Genomic DNA, 13654 nt, shown 5'->3' on the forward strand with positions numbered 1-13654 from the left:
TGTGACTCATTCTTTATAAACTATCCCCATCAAAACAAAATGCTATTTCCAAGAAAAAAGGAAAAAGCTAAACTCACACAATAATATTCACTCAATAGACTGGTAATAACAAGAAGAAAGAGAGCAACAGCCTAATACAGAAACTTCTAAACTGAAATACTTAACCATTCTTAAGCAACAGACATGCCATAGCGTATCTTCTTATTGAATATTAAGAATGAATAATGATCATGCTTTTCATTTTGTTTTGTTAATGCTGTTGTTGTTTTATATAGGCTTTCTCAATAGGATGCCTAGCAAATCATGTTTGAGTTAACATGAATCTTAAATCTATACCCTGCCTGAAGACCCACTCCTCTACTTGGGATAAAATGGGGGCAGGGGTCAATGCTATAAGAATAGTATCAAATCTGTAAACTTTTCTTCCACTGATATGAGACATAGCTCAGTATATCAGAGATTCTGTTTTGGTAGAAGGGGAAAACCTAAGGAATCCTTAGGTGATCCTGAGGATCACCCTAGATAAGGAGTTGACAAACATTTCCATAAGAAATATTTAGGTTCTGGGGAGAGGGAAACAGACAAGTCTCTTTTGCAGTTACTCAACTCTACCCATGTAGCATGAAATGAGTGAGTGAGAGAGTGAAAGTTGCTCAGTCATGCTGACTCTTCGCGACCCCATGAACTGTAGCCCACCAGGCTCCTCTCTCCATGGAATTCTTTAGGCAAGAATACTGTAGTGGGTTGCCATTTCCTTCTCCAGGGGGTCTTCCCAATCCAGGGATCAAACTTGAGTCTCTCACATTGCAGGCAGATTATTTACTGTCTGAGCACCAGGGAATGTAGCATGAAGGTGAAGGTGAAGTCGCTCAGTCGTGCCCGACTCTTTGCGACCCCATGGACTTCTCCGTCCATGGGATTCTCCAGGCAAGAATACTGGAGTGGATTGCCATTTCCTTCTCCAGGGGATCTTCCCGACCCAGGGATCGAACCCGGGTCTCCTGCATTGCAGGCAGACGCTTTAACCTCTGAGCAACCAGGGAAGCCCATAGCATGAAATACATAATAAATAAATAAATGAGTGTGGCTATGTCCCAATAAAACTTAAAAAACCAAACAAGTGGCAGACTGAATTTGGACACCAGGCGATGTTTGCCATTCCCTTTCCTAGATTGAGAACCACTAAAAACAAGTTAAAAAAACATCATGTGGTATACATGATAACTACAGTTATGATACAACATGGTATATTTGAAAGTTAGTTGACAGTAGGTCCTAAGAGTTCACAAAGAAAAAACTATATGAAATGATGGATGTTTAAACTTACTGTGGTAATCATTTCACAATCTATGATGTTCAAGTCATGCTATTCACTGTAAACTTACACAGGGGTCATATATTAATTATATCTCAATAAAAATGGGAAAATACCATCATGTAACTGTTCTTAGAACCAGTTTCCCAAAGGAATATATATTCTCCTATGCTAAAGTAATACAGAAAAAAAGGGGGAAATAAAACAGAAAAAAAAATAAAGTAATACAGAAAATATAATATTATAAAAAGTCAAATATCAAACTCAACTTCTACATATGGAGGCCTATGTGTAAACTGTCACCAAGATCACCTTTTCTTTAAAAAATTAATTTCCAAATGTAGAAACATCAGAACAAATTTTTTTGAAGGGAAGCAAAACAAAACAAAAACAGAGCTAGGAAACTCCTTGGTGCCACAGCAGTAAGTCCAATTCTAACGAGGTCTCCTAGGGCTGTGACATTTAGACCTGCTTTCAAGTAACTCTTTAAAAAGTAGGAATTCTTTACCTCTAAAACGACTACAGTTGGAAAAAATCAGCTCATTCTTATATTCAATTTATAGCACTATCCTAATCTACATAAGTTGAGGGAAAAATGCTATTAATATTACTGAAAAGCATCACAAGGACAGTACCAAACAGAGAACCCAGTACGATAGTGAGAAACAAACTGTCAACAAAACACAAGGACACATACATGGGGCTTTTTCTGAAAAGAGATCAGACATTCTAAAAGAGATATATCTTAACATAATCATCTAGAGAAAATTACTGAAAGTAAAAAGACAAATTAAGAGAATGTATTTTCTAAAAGCATCTCTTCCTCAAATTCCAGACACAATAACAATAGTAAGATTCTTCTCTAACTTTGGAGGAGGACATTCTGTTTCTTCATTAAGACAAAACTAGATGCTTTTGACTTGCTGTTCTTACATAACATACATGAATTAATTTTCTGTCAATGGACTTCAAATTTCTGAGGCTAATTTTCGTGCATAAAGAGGTAGAAACTTCAAATTAAAAATAAAAAACAAACGGGAAGGATGAACCTTAAGGGCATTACCCTAAGTGAAATAAGTCAGGTAGAGAAAGATAAATAGCAAATGAATGATCTCATTTACATATGGAATCTTAAAAAAAAAAAAGCTCATAGATACAGAGAACATTGGTGGTTGGCAGAGGTGGGAAGGGGGTTGAAGGGTGGGCAAAATGGATGAAGGAAGTCAAAAGGTACAAACTTTGAGTTATAAAATAAGTCGTGAGGATGTGATATACAGCATAGTGACTATAATTAATAACAGCATGTTACATATGAAAGTTGTTAAGAGAATACATCTCAAAAGTTCTCATCACAGGAAAAAAATCTGTAACTATGAGGAAGGTTAACTAGACATTGTGGCAATCACTTTTTAATATATCAGGAGAAGGCAATGGCACCCCACTCCAGTACTCTTGCCTAGAGAATCCCATGGACAGAGGAGCCTGGTGGGCTGCAGTCCATGGGGTCGCTAGGAGTTGGACACAACTGAGCGACTTCACTTTCACTTTTCACTTTCATGCATTGGAACAGGAAATGGCAACCCACTTCAGTGTTCTTGCCTGGAGAATCCCAGGGATGGGGGAGCCTGGTGGGTGCTGTCTATGGGGTCGCACAGAGTTGGACATGACTGAAGCGACTTAGCAGAAGCAGCAGCAGCAGCATGAAAAGTCAAATCTCTACCAAACAGAGGAGTGGAAAATCAAGTCACCATTTTCTAATTATATCATGGCCTTTTTTTAAAGAGAGAAAATACCCACAAATATTTGGTATACACATCAACACTTAACAAGTTAAATATGAAGGCTTAATTCACCATTTTTATCAGAGTTTGCCACTAAGATTTTAAAAGGGTGTAAGTAACAAACCCTGGCTTTCCAAAACTAGGTTAAAGTTGGCTCATTCAATATTAATGGTAACCAGAAAAGAACAGTCAAGGGACTAGTCAAAGACAGTAGCAGATATGGAAGAAACAAGGAATATGATGGCTCTGTCAAAGAGAAGTGAACAAAATGATTCAAGACAATGATCCGGTTAGAGAAACAACATTAAAAAGGAGGAAATTCCCCTCAAACAATCTGTCTATGAATTAAGAAAAGAAATCCAAAAATACACCTGAAACAACAGATCCCAATGAAATGATTTCTAGTGGTGGTTACCTTTTAAACTATATTTTACATAAAACTATTAATACTAGGGCTCCCCTGATAGTTCAGTTGGTAAAGAATCTGCCTGCAATGACGGAGACCTGGGTTTGATACTTGGGTTGGGAAGATCCCCTGGAGAAGAGAAAGGCTACCCATTTCAGTATTCTGGCCTAGAGAGTTACATGGACTGTATTAACGCTAAGGTAGCAGATATTCTACTTTCTCTAAAGCCTTAAAAGCTCATAGATGAGTAATGAATAGTTTTACAGAAAACATATGGGACATTGTGACCATAATAGAAAGTAGTCTTAATTTTGAGGAATTCTTCACACATGTGTTGGCTCAGAAACGCTCTGCTATGGACATCCTAGAAAGGAAAACAAGCTCAAGACCTCCTGCTGGAGAAATACAGATAGAACAGCAGCTATCTCATTTTATGTACATCATTAACATTATACAGCTATTCTTTCCTATTTTCTTTTTTTGCTGTGGATAACTTTAGTGTAAGCCATGTGCTATTTTCTTTTAACTTCCCCAACCCAGGTGGCTCAGTGGTAAAGAATCTGTCTGCCAGTACAGGAAATGCAAGGGACCTGGGTTCCATCGCTGGATCAGGAAGATCCCCTGGAGGAGGAAATGGAAACCCACTCCAGTATTCTTTTCTGGAAAACTCCATGGACAGAGGAGCCTAGGGGCTAAAATCCTTGGGTCACGTAGAGTCGGACATGACTCAGCACACACACAAGCAAAATATTTTAAAGTGTATTTATGAAAATCATAAGACTGTGTAAAAATTTAACATGATAGATAAAATAAAATCTATTTTATAGGAAAAAATAACTCTAAAGTAAATTCCATAGCCCAATTATCAATGTCTTTATAAATGGTACGGTAATCAAACAACCTGGTATGTTCTATGTAATTCATATTGACATTCCAGATAGGTGTTACCCAAAGAGAGAAGAGCCTATTTATCCAGCCAACCTATCAATCAGTGCTTGGACTGTAGTTCTGATGCAGTTTTCACTATGTTCTCCAGAAGAACAGCTAACGATTTAAATGTAAAGCGTATGATACATGTTGAGTACAATGCTCTTAATAAAAAAACATAACCCAAGAAGAAAACCTAATCTTAAAAAATCTATTTTTGATCAGTAAATACTGATATATTAATAAATTATTTGATCCATATTTTACATGCAGATCAATAGGCAACACAGTTTAGCATAAAAAACAGGACAATCAGCCTTCATATATATTGACAAGTTTTCCAATGGTCTGTTAATATACAAAAGACTGGGACAAATTACTTATTTATATATACAAAACATGGTTATAAAGACCAGCTGCAGGTATTTTTTTGGAAAGTGCATTTTAATAAGGTCCTATTCAGTTAGGGAACAAATGGGGAAGAAGTAGTTTGCACTACAGAGTTTAGCGCGAGAGCTTTCTCTTTTTCTAACCACGAAATCAATCATTTGTCCAGACTGTGGGAGTCAGAGTTAGTTACTGAAAAGAGCTCCGTATATAAACAAGTCAATAACTCATTGTGTGTTATTGTTGAGCTGAAGAAGTCGGCTTTCAAAAAGCTGCCCCTGTTTCTCTCAGAATGAATGTCACTGTATTCAGAGACTGGGAGAGAGTCCTTTGTTTCCAGCCATTGCTGGCTGCCATTTATGTATGGGAACAGAAGGTGGCTGCTAGGAGGGTGGGGGAAGCCACTATTTGGTATCATGTATGTCCAGGAAAAACTCTGAATTCTGTCAACCTAAATAATTTGTGTCTAGAAATGCATTAATGTAATTGATAAAGAGTGGCCACACACACAAAAATTGGTAAAGTAATTGAATGATAATGAGCCTGTATCATTTTAAATTGGACCAGGCTGCTATTTGTGGTTCACTACCTGCCAACAAAGATGAAACCAAAATATAAGCAATGGTTTGAAAAGTTCAGATGTACAAAATGAAATTGGTAAACAAGTCAATATGTCAAATGAATGCTATCTGTTCCTGCCATAAATATGAAAGGTAATTCATGGAACACTCATGGGGTTCTTTAAGTTTCTGTTTGTGTGTTAATTTCTTTAAGAAATGATTCTATGTGCTTAACACTTATAATGTTAGAGAAATCTGAATTATTTTTGACTTAAAATGAATTTAAATATCCTTTAGAGTTGAAGTAAATCTGAAAATTCATAAGATATAAATATTATACTATTTATTTCATCTTAATGTTTATTTAAAATCTACTATTTATTCAAAATCAAGCTAGGGACTGTGATGAAGCACCAGAACCAGGATTGAAGGCTTATAATTAGGCTAGACAAATGAAAAACACACTTGGTCTGTTCAATAAATGATCCTTATGGCGGGGCAAGGACGGGTGGTCTCTGAAATCTTTAAACAAAAGCTTAGCTCTTAATTAAATAAAGTTGGAGATAGTTGGAACCCAGAACTGAATCCAGTTGATTCCAAATCACTTCACCAATTTAGAAAATCACAACATTAAATCATATGACATGCTTTCACATGCTGTACTATACATTTATCTAGGTACAATTAACAAAGTGTAACATGGTTGAGATAAAACATAGAAAGTAAGAAACAGTATACAATGGAAGGTACAAAAAATAAATCTATAAATATAAAAGACAAAATACTATTGGAGGATACAGCGGTTGGAGAAGACAGAAAGTCACAAATTATGGGTAGTGTTTAACTAGGTAAAGAAGTGATAATATAGGGCAATATTATTAATTCATATTAATTAATTACTAACTAGTAATTAATTGCATGGCAAAATTTGTTCTAAATACAATTACTGATTGGTTTGACATGACTTTGGAAGGGGGAGGAGAGAAGGCTGAGCCTTAAAAGCATAGGCAGAGAGAAAGGGCAGAGCTGTTCCAAGTGGGTTGGCCTTGGCAATGGTCTGACTGGAAGGAATGACAACAAGGACTAGATGGTTAGTGCAACCCATACCTAATCTATTTCTGAATTTAACTATAAAGTAGGTGCTGGTCCTATAGTGAGGGCATAATTAAGGACTTAGTGCTTAGCTTTGCCTTGGTTCAGCCCCATCCTCACAAGCTATATATTTATATATATACTTAGTTCCAGTCTTAAGAGATTCCCTTAAAGTCCTGACCTAGCTCCTACTTCTAACCCATTTATCCCACTTAAATCCCTTCTACAAAATAATTCAAGAGTGCCACTTTTAGACTTGGGGAAAGAACAGCACTTCTAATTCAAAACTGGCTGTGAACTCTGGCTCTGCCATACATTATTAGTTCTGAGACATTTGGCAATCAAGATGGTTTATACAGTCCAGGCCTTCCAAAGCCAGGGATTCCTCTCCCATCCTTGCCAATTATTTAAGAAGAAAAAAAAAAAAAAAAAAACCTACCTTTACCAGAGTCTGCAGCTTCTTGAAGTCAGTTTAAAAGGTAATTTATGAAAGAAACTTTCATAATATTTAAAAACCAGCAAATTCTTAACAACCATTTTAAAACAGAAATTTTTTTTAATATTTATAGTTTGTTTAAAGGGATATAAAAGAGAATTCTCTGTGCTTACCTTAAATACATTTAACAATTAAAGAAACAAACCTCTTTAAAAAATCTCTTTCCTTTCCTGTTTTTTTTTTTTTTAAGTAATCATAAAACAATTTTAGCTCTTCCACATTCTGTGGGGAAAGTGATGCTGAGTTAGTGCTGACTTAGTAGCCAGATTATAAACTTTCTGCTAGACATTCTGTCACAGTTTGGAAGGCCTAATTAGGAAACCCAGGAATTGAACCGGGGTCTCCCTGCTTCACAGGCAGATTCTTTACCAACTGAGCTATCACAAAACCCCTTAGGAAAGCCACTTGCCTAAATTCAACTCAGCTTGCCCTCTCAGACTAACTCTCCATTTTTTCCACGATCGTGTGCAGTTTTGGAGGGACTGTGCTACCTTGGCCAAGGGGTAGACCCCTGACTCTCCCAGACCAATCATCCTCTCTCTTCAGAGATAGAGTCATGAGGGAAATCACACAGAGACGTAAACAGCTGGAGAGAATCTGTCCCATTAATAACACGCTCAAGAGTTTGTCCCTTAAATCCAGATGTCTGGAGTTGTTTCAGTTCTTTCTACAGCCTCTTTCTTTCGTCTTTCCTTGAATCCCACTTGCTACCACCTGCCACCCCATTAAATTCTTCTTTTGCCTAGGTTAGCCTAAGCCAGACCCCATTGACTATAACCAGTAAACTCTAACAGATATGTCATACATATCCTCACAATAAATGCCCCATTACTTTAGACCTTCTGAATGAGTCTCTATTCCTAGTAACTAAAATTATCTCACTCAAAAGTCTTAATAATCTATCCTTCAGGTATTATAATGGGTAATGTAACTAGAGTAATGGTTTAAAAAATATCCTTTTCATTTTGGCCTTCCCAAGAACATGACTGTCCAAACTATTCCAGGCATCCCTAGGATTTGTCACAATAACATTGCTTTTGTCATGTACAACAGAAATGTGCCACAAAACAATACTCTTGCATATAAGACTGTTGCCTTAAAAAAAAAAAGACTGTTGCCTTGAAAGATGTGCCTCTCAAGAAAACTCTTTACCCTCTACCCCCCATTAACCATATAAACAGCTAAATTTAGATGACTCAGCCTATAAACTCTCTCTTGTAGATTAGGAGTAATGACTGACTGTTATCAAGCCTTTGCTGGAATCAGAAATAAGATATAATGTAAGAACAAAATAGAAGCCTACTTTCTTCTGTCCTAGAGGAAAAACTGGAAGAAGTCTCAGAGAGAGAAGCAGGAAAGTAGCCAGAAGGATTAGGTCCTAAGTTCTCCTTTTTTAGGGTGTGGCTTGGGTTTAGCTTTCCAGAACCACCTTTGGTTTCTGTGTCGTATGACCTGGAATCGGCTCAGTGAAGTCCGCCACAGGCTATCAGCACGGTGAGAGTGGCTGTAGTGAGAGCGGCCCGACAAACCACTCGAGCCAGGGTGTCTGTCAGACCTTTGGGGGCCATCTCTAATATCACAGGAAGTCAGGTTTAGATCGTATCAGCCAGGAAGCACCACCAGAGAAAGTGCCCGAGTCAAGAGAAGAGACTAAGTTCACACACTGAAGGCAGAAGAGAAACCAGGTGGACAAGGGACAAGACCGTGGCAGGCAGCTGCCGTGCTAACCAGAGATTCCAATGGGCCAGCATGAGGCCAGGCGCCCCTTCTCCTAGGGCCTAAGGATATGAAAGCCACACCTTTTCTTCCATATACTACCTAAAGGAAACCAAGAGGACACAGGAGAGTCTATTTGAGAAAAATAATGATCTAAAATAACTATTTAAATGATCTGCTCAGACTAAGCTTTGAACTGAACTGGACAGTTATTTTTTCCCCAGATTCGGTGGGCAAGAGCTCAGGAAGAAAGTGATACATGTCAGAAAATACCTCAGTCATTTAGTTATTTTGCACACACAGTGTGTACACACGTGTAAGAGAGTCAGTCTTTCAACTGAGCTAAGGAACAGAGTTCAGCTGAGAAGCATGTGTGGCAGGCTGCTTAATTAGACCAGCCCTGCGTCATTTTCCACACTAGAATACTTTTTGGTTTTTACATGAAATAATGAGCCACATTTTCTCTCACCCACTGAAGTAGCTATCTGAATCAGAGAACTCATTGAGAACAATAGTTAGGATTCTGGGGCCCAAACAGGATAAGAGAGATGGGCCTTTATCAATATGAAAGAGCGTCTGAACATGGGTTAGGTTGGGCATGATATGCCTTGTTGCTCAGTTGCTAAGTCGTATCTGACTCTTTGAGACTCTATGTACTGCAGCCTGCCAGGCTTCTGTGTTCTCCACTATCTCCCCAAGTTTGCTCAAGTTCATGTGCACTGAGACAGTGATGCTATCTAACCATCTTGTCTTCAGCCGTATCATCCTCTGTGATATGCCTTACATGTGCAATAAGCCTATTTTTAATCATTACTTCCCACAGTGATGAGGGAAATGTCCCCATTAATCCGTGGTCATCCAGCTTTGGTTCAATCTCATTCGTGAAGCTCACTCTGGCTTTGTTCTCATCTAATACGCATGTATGAGCCAAAATATACTGCCATGTCCTAAAGACAGTGCCGCCCCCTCTCTCCCTTCTTTCATTCTTCTATCTAATATATTTACTGAATGGCAGTGCTACTAAAACAATGCACTGTACTGGTTCCAGCAATGCAAATATCAATTAGATGCCTCTGTCCCTTCAGAGGGCCAACAGTCCATTGAGAATGTCAGCTCCACAGTCAGCATTTCCCCGGTTGTTTTCGTTGCGTTTGTTCCTAAGGTAAGGTACAATGTCTTACAATTCTTTTATATCCTCCAGTAAACAAAACCATAACAGGAAGATAGACATTCAGTAAACACCTGAGATGGATTAGTGATAGAGGAAAATCCTCAAATTCTAAGTACTTTTACTTTTCATCAGACAACTATTTCCTAAACTATGTGCTGGATATTCGGAGAAGGCGATGGCACCCCACTCCAGTACTCTTGCCTGGAAAATCCCATGGACAGAGGAGCCTGGTAGGCTGCGGTCCATGGGGTTGCGAAGAGTCGGACACGACTGAGCAACTTCCCTTTCACGCCTGGAGAATCCCAGGGACGGGGGAGCCTGGTGGGCTGCCGTCTATGGGGTCACACAGAGTTGGACACGACTGAAGTGACTTAGCAGCAGTAGCAGCAGTGCTGGATATTGTGATATAGGGATTTTGTAGTCAAATGATTTTCTTTAACACTAGGTCCAGTACTCTTGCCTGGAGAATCCCATGGACGGAGGAACCTTGTGGGCTACAGTCCATGGGGTCGCAAAGAGTTGGACACGACTGAGAGACTTCACTTCACTTCACTAAATCACAATTAATGGGTTTCTTTGTAGCATGGCTGCTGGGAGGCTCTATGATGCTAATACTGTGCTGCTGCTGCTGCTAAGTCGCTTCAATCATGACTGACTCTGTGCGACCCCACAGATGGCAGCCCACCAGGCTCCCCCGTCCCTGGGATTCTCCAGGCAAGAACACTGGAGTGGGTTGCCATCACTAATACTGTAGATAGTATTAATAACCATGGGAGCACCTCAGGGGTCCAGCCAGATATACTTTCAGAAATGTGTCGAGACCAGCAATTTTCAACTTGGTCTTGAAAGTTGAAGATAGACCACTAAATATTTATTCAAGAGTGAATACAAAAGTGACTCAGTACTCAGACACAGGAAGCACAGCTCTGTCCACTGTCAACACAGCTCAACCCTGTCTGCTATGCTTCCCCCAAATTAATCTGTAATTCTCCATGGAATTTGTCTTATTGAGGAAAAAATTCTATAATATACCTAAAACATATGACCAAGAAATTTTAGGGTAAAAAGGAAGACAGTAAAACTAGTATTAAAACATAGATTAAAATAAAAATCACTAAAGCAGTATATCACATCGTGTAGCATAAGACAGATAATGGAACTAATTATCAGGCCAAAATAGACACAACTTATATCCTTACGGCTTTATTACATGCTAAATATGATACAAGTCTAATGTGTCTTAGGCACAATTCCAAAATTCAAACATTTCTGAAAACTGAATATTATTTTAGAACTTATCAGGCAACAAAGCCTAGTAAGGACTAATTTATAGACTTCACTTATCTCACTTAGTGTGAATGTTTTACTGTGAAAATACTGAAGTACTTTATTACAGGGAACTGTTTCAGATCCTGCTATAGTTGTCATATACAGTTGTTATATGGTCTATGTACTACATTACTTTTCTAAAATCCAAAACATAACAAATTATGAAATACATCTAGCCCCAGAAAGTTTGGATAAGAGGTTGTGACCCAAATTTCAGTTCAACAAAGAAAGGGTGGATTTTGCAGGTAGAATTAGAATGACCAACTAACAAACACTTTAGAACAATACGTTGGATCTTTTTTTTTTACTTTTAACACTTTTAGTGACTTAAAGATTTAAACGTAAAAATGCCATAACATATTATACTTGAATTTGTAGAGTCTGAAAAATTCTAACATTGATAGATTTAATTAAATGAAAGTCGTAAACACCTGTATCTTAAGGAAATTTAGTAAAATTAAAAGGTAACATACTGAGAAAATATTTGCAACATGAAATAGATTCATATACTTAATACGTAAAGAACATTTTGAAACATGTATACTATCATGTAAGAAACGAATCGCTAGTCTAGGTTCGATACAGGATACAGGATGTTTGGGGCTGGTGCACTGGGATGACCCAGAGAGATGATATGGGGAGGGTGGTGGGAGCGGGGTTCAGAGTTGGGAACTCATGTACACCTGTGGTAGATTCATGTCAATGTATGGCAAAACCAATACAGTATTGTAAAGTAAAAATATAAAAAAATTAAAAAATAAAAAATAAAGAACATTTTGTTGTTGTTCAGTTGAGAGGTCATATCTGACTCTTTGAGACCCCATGCAAGGCTTCCCTGTACTTCACTGTCTCCCAGAGTTTGCCCAAACTCATGTCCATTGAGTCAGTGATGCCATCTAACCATGTCATCCTCTGCCCCTCCCTTCTCCTTTTAAAGAACACTTTCAGTTCAGTTCAGTCGCTCAGTCATGTCCGACTCCTTGCGACCCCATGAACTGCAGCATGCCAGGCCTCGCTGTCCATTACCAACTCCCAGAGTTGACCCAAACTCATATGCATTGAGTCCTCTGTCATCCCCTTCTCCTCCTGCCCCCAATCCCTCCCAGCATCAGAGTCTTTTCCAATGAGTCAACTCTTCGCATGAGGTGGCCAAAATATTGGAGTTTAGCTTTAGCACCAGTCCTTCTAAAGAATACCCAGGACTAATCTCCTTTAGAATGGACTGGTTGGATCTCCTTCCAGTCCAAGGGACTCTCAAGAGTCTTCTCCAACACCACAGTTCGAAAGCATCAATTCTTTGGTGCTCAGCCTTCTTCATAGTCCAACTCTCACATCCATACACGACCACTGGAAAAACCATAGCCTTGACTAGAAGGATCTTTGTTGTCAAAGTAATGTCTCTGCTTTTGAATATGCTATCTAGGTTGGTCATAACTTTCCTTCCAAGGAGTAAGCGTCTTTTAATTTCATGGCTGCAATCACCATCTGCAGTGATTTTGGAGCCCCAAAAAATAAAGTCTGACACTATTTCCACTGTTTCCCCATCTATTTCCCATGAAGTGATGGGACCAGATGCCAATATCTTTGTTTTCTGAATGTTGAGCTTTAAGCCAACATTTTCACTCTCCTCTTTCACTTTCATCAAGAGGCTTTTTAGTTCCTCTTCACTTTCTGCCATAAAGGTGGTGTCATCTGCCTATCTGAGGTTATTGATATTTCTCCCGGCAATCTTGATTCCAGCTTGTGAGGAAAGTAGGGAAAACCACTAGACCATTCAGGTATGACCTAAATCAAATTCCTTATGATTATACAGTGGAAGTGAGAAATAGATTTAAGGGACTAGATCTGATAGATTGAGTGCCTGATAAACTATGGATGGAGGTTCATGACATTGTACAGGAGACAGGGATCAAGACCATCCCCATGGAAAAGAAATGCAAATTAAAAAAAAAGAACAATTTAGGTAGACTAAAAAATTAATTTAAAAAAATGAACACCAAGGAAAATAGGAGCAAAAGAAACAAATATACAGTTCATAAAAGAAATATAAGGGCCTAATAAAACAAGCACAAAAATTAAATATTACTATTAATAAAATAATTCAAACTAAAATAATGAGATGATGTGTTTAACTTACTGACTGACCAGTCAAAAAATTTTTTCTGCTGATAAGGATTAGTGAATTCAAGGAATAATGAATACAGGGAAACTGGTGCTTTCAAGTATTGCCAATGAAAGCATAAATGTTATAGCTCATTAGAGGAGAATTTAGCAATGTATATCAAGTCTTTAAATTGTATACAACTTTTTATCTAAATATTCCACTTCAAGGAATTTTTCAATAAAAAATAATCATGGATATGCACCAGAAAATTGACTAAAATGATGACAAAACATTGCTTTGCAATAGTAAAAAAACTGCACACATAAATGTTCAAAATTAAGAATATTAGTAAAATAAAGCTTTTGACTAG

The 13654-nt window shown here is 38.1% G+C and overlaps 1 protein-coding gene across 1 annotated transcript in view; it reads right to left on the bottom strand.

Annotated features, from left to right (window-relative positions):
* Positions 1–13654, bottom strand: part of DCDC1 (doublecortin domain containing 1) — a 429528-nt gene that overhangs the window by 249730 nt on the left and 166144 nt on the right. The window lies entirely within an intron of this gene.

Source organism: Capricornis sumatraensis, chromosome 16 (genome assembly GCF_032405125.1).
Source record: "Capricornis sumatraensis isolate serow.1 chromosome 16, serow.2, whole genome shotgun sequence".
In the NCBI taxonomy this organism is placed as follows: domain Eukaryota; kingdom Metazoa; phylum Chordata; class Mammalia; order Artiodactyla; family Bovidae; genus Capricornis; species Capricornis sumatraensis.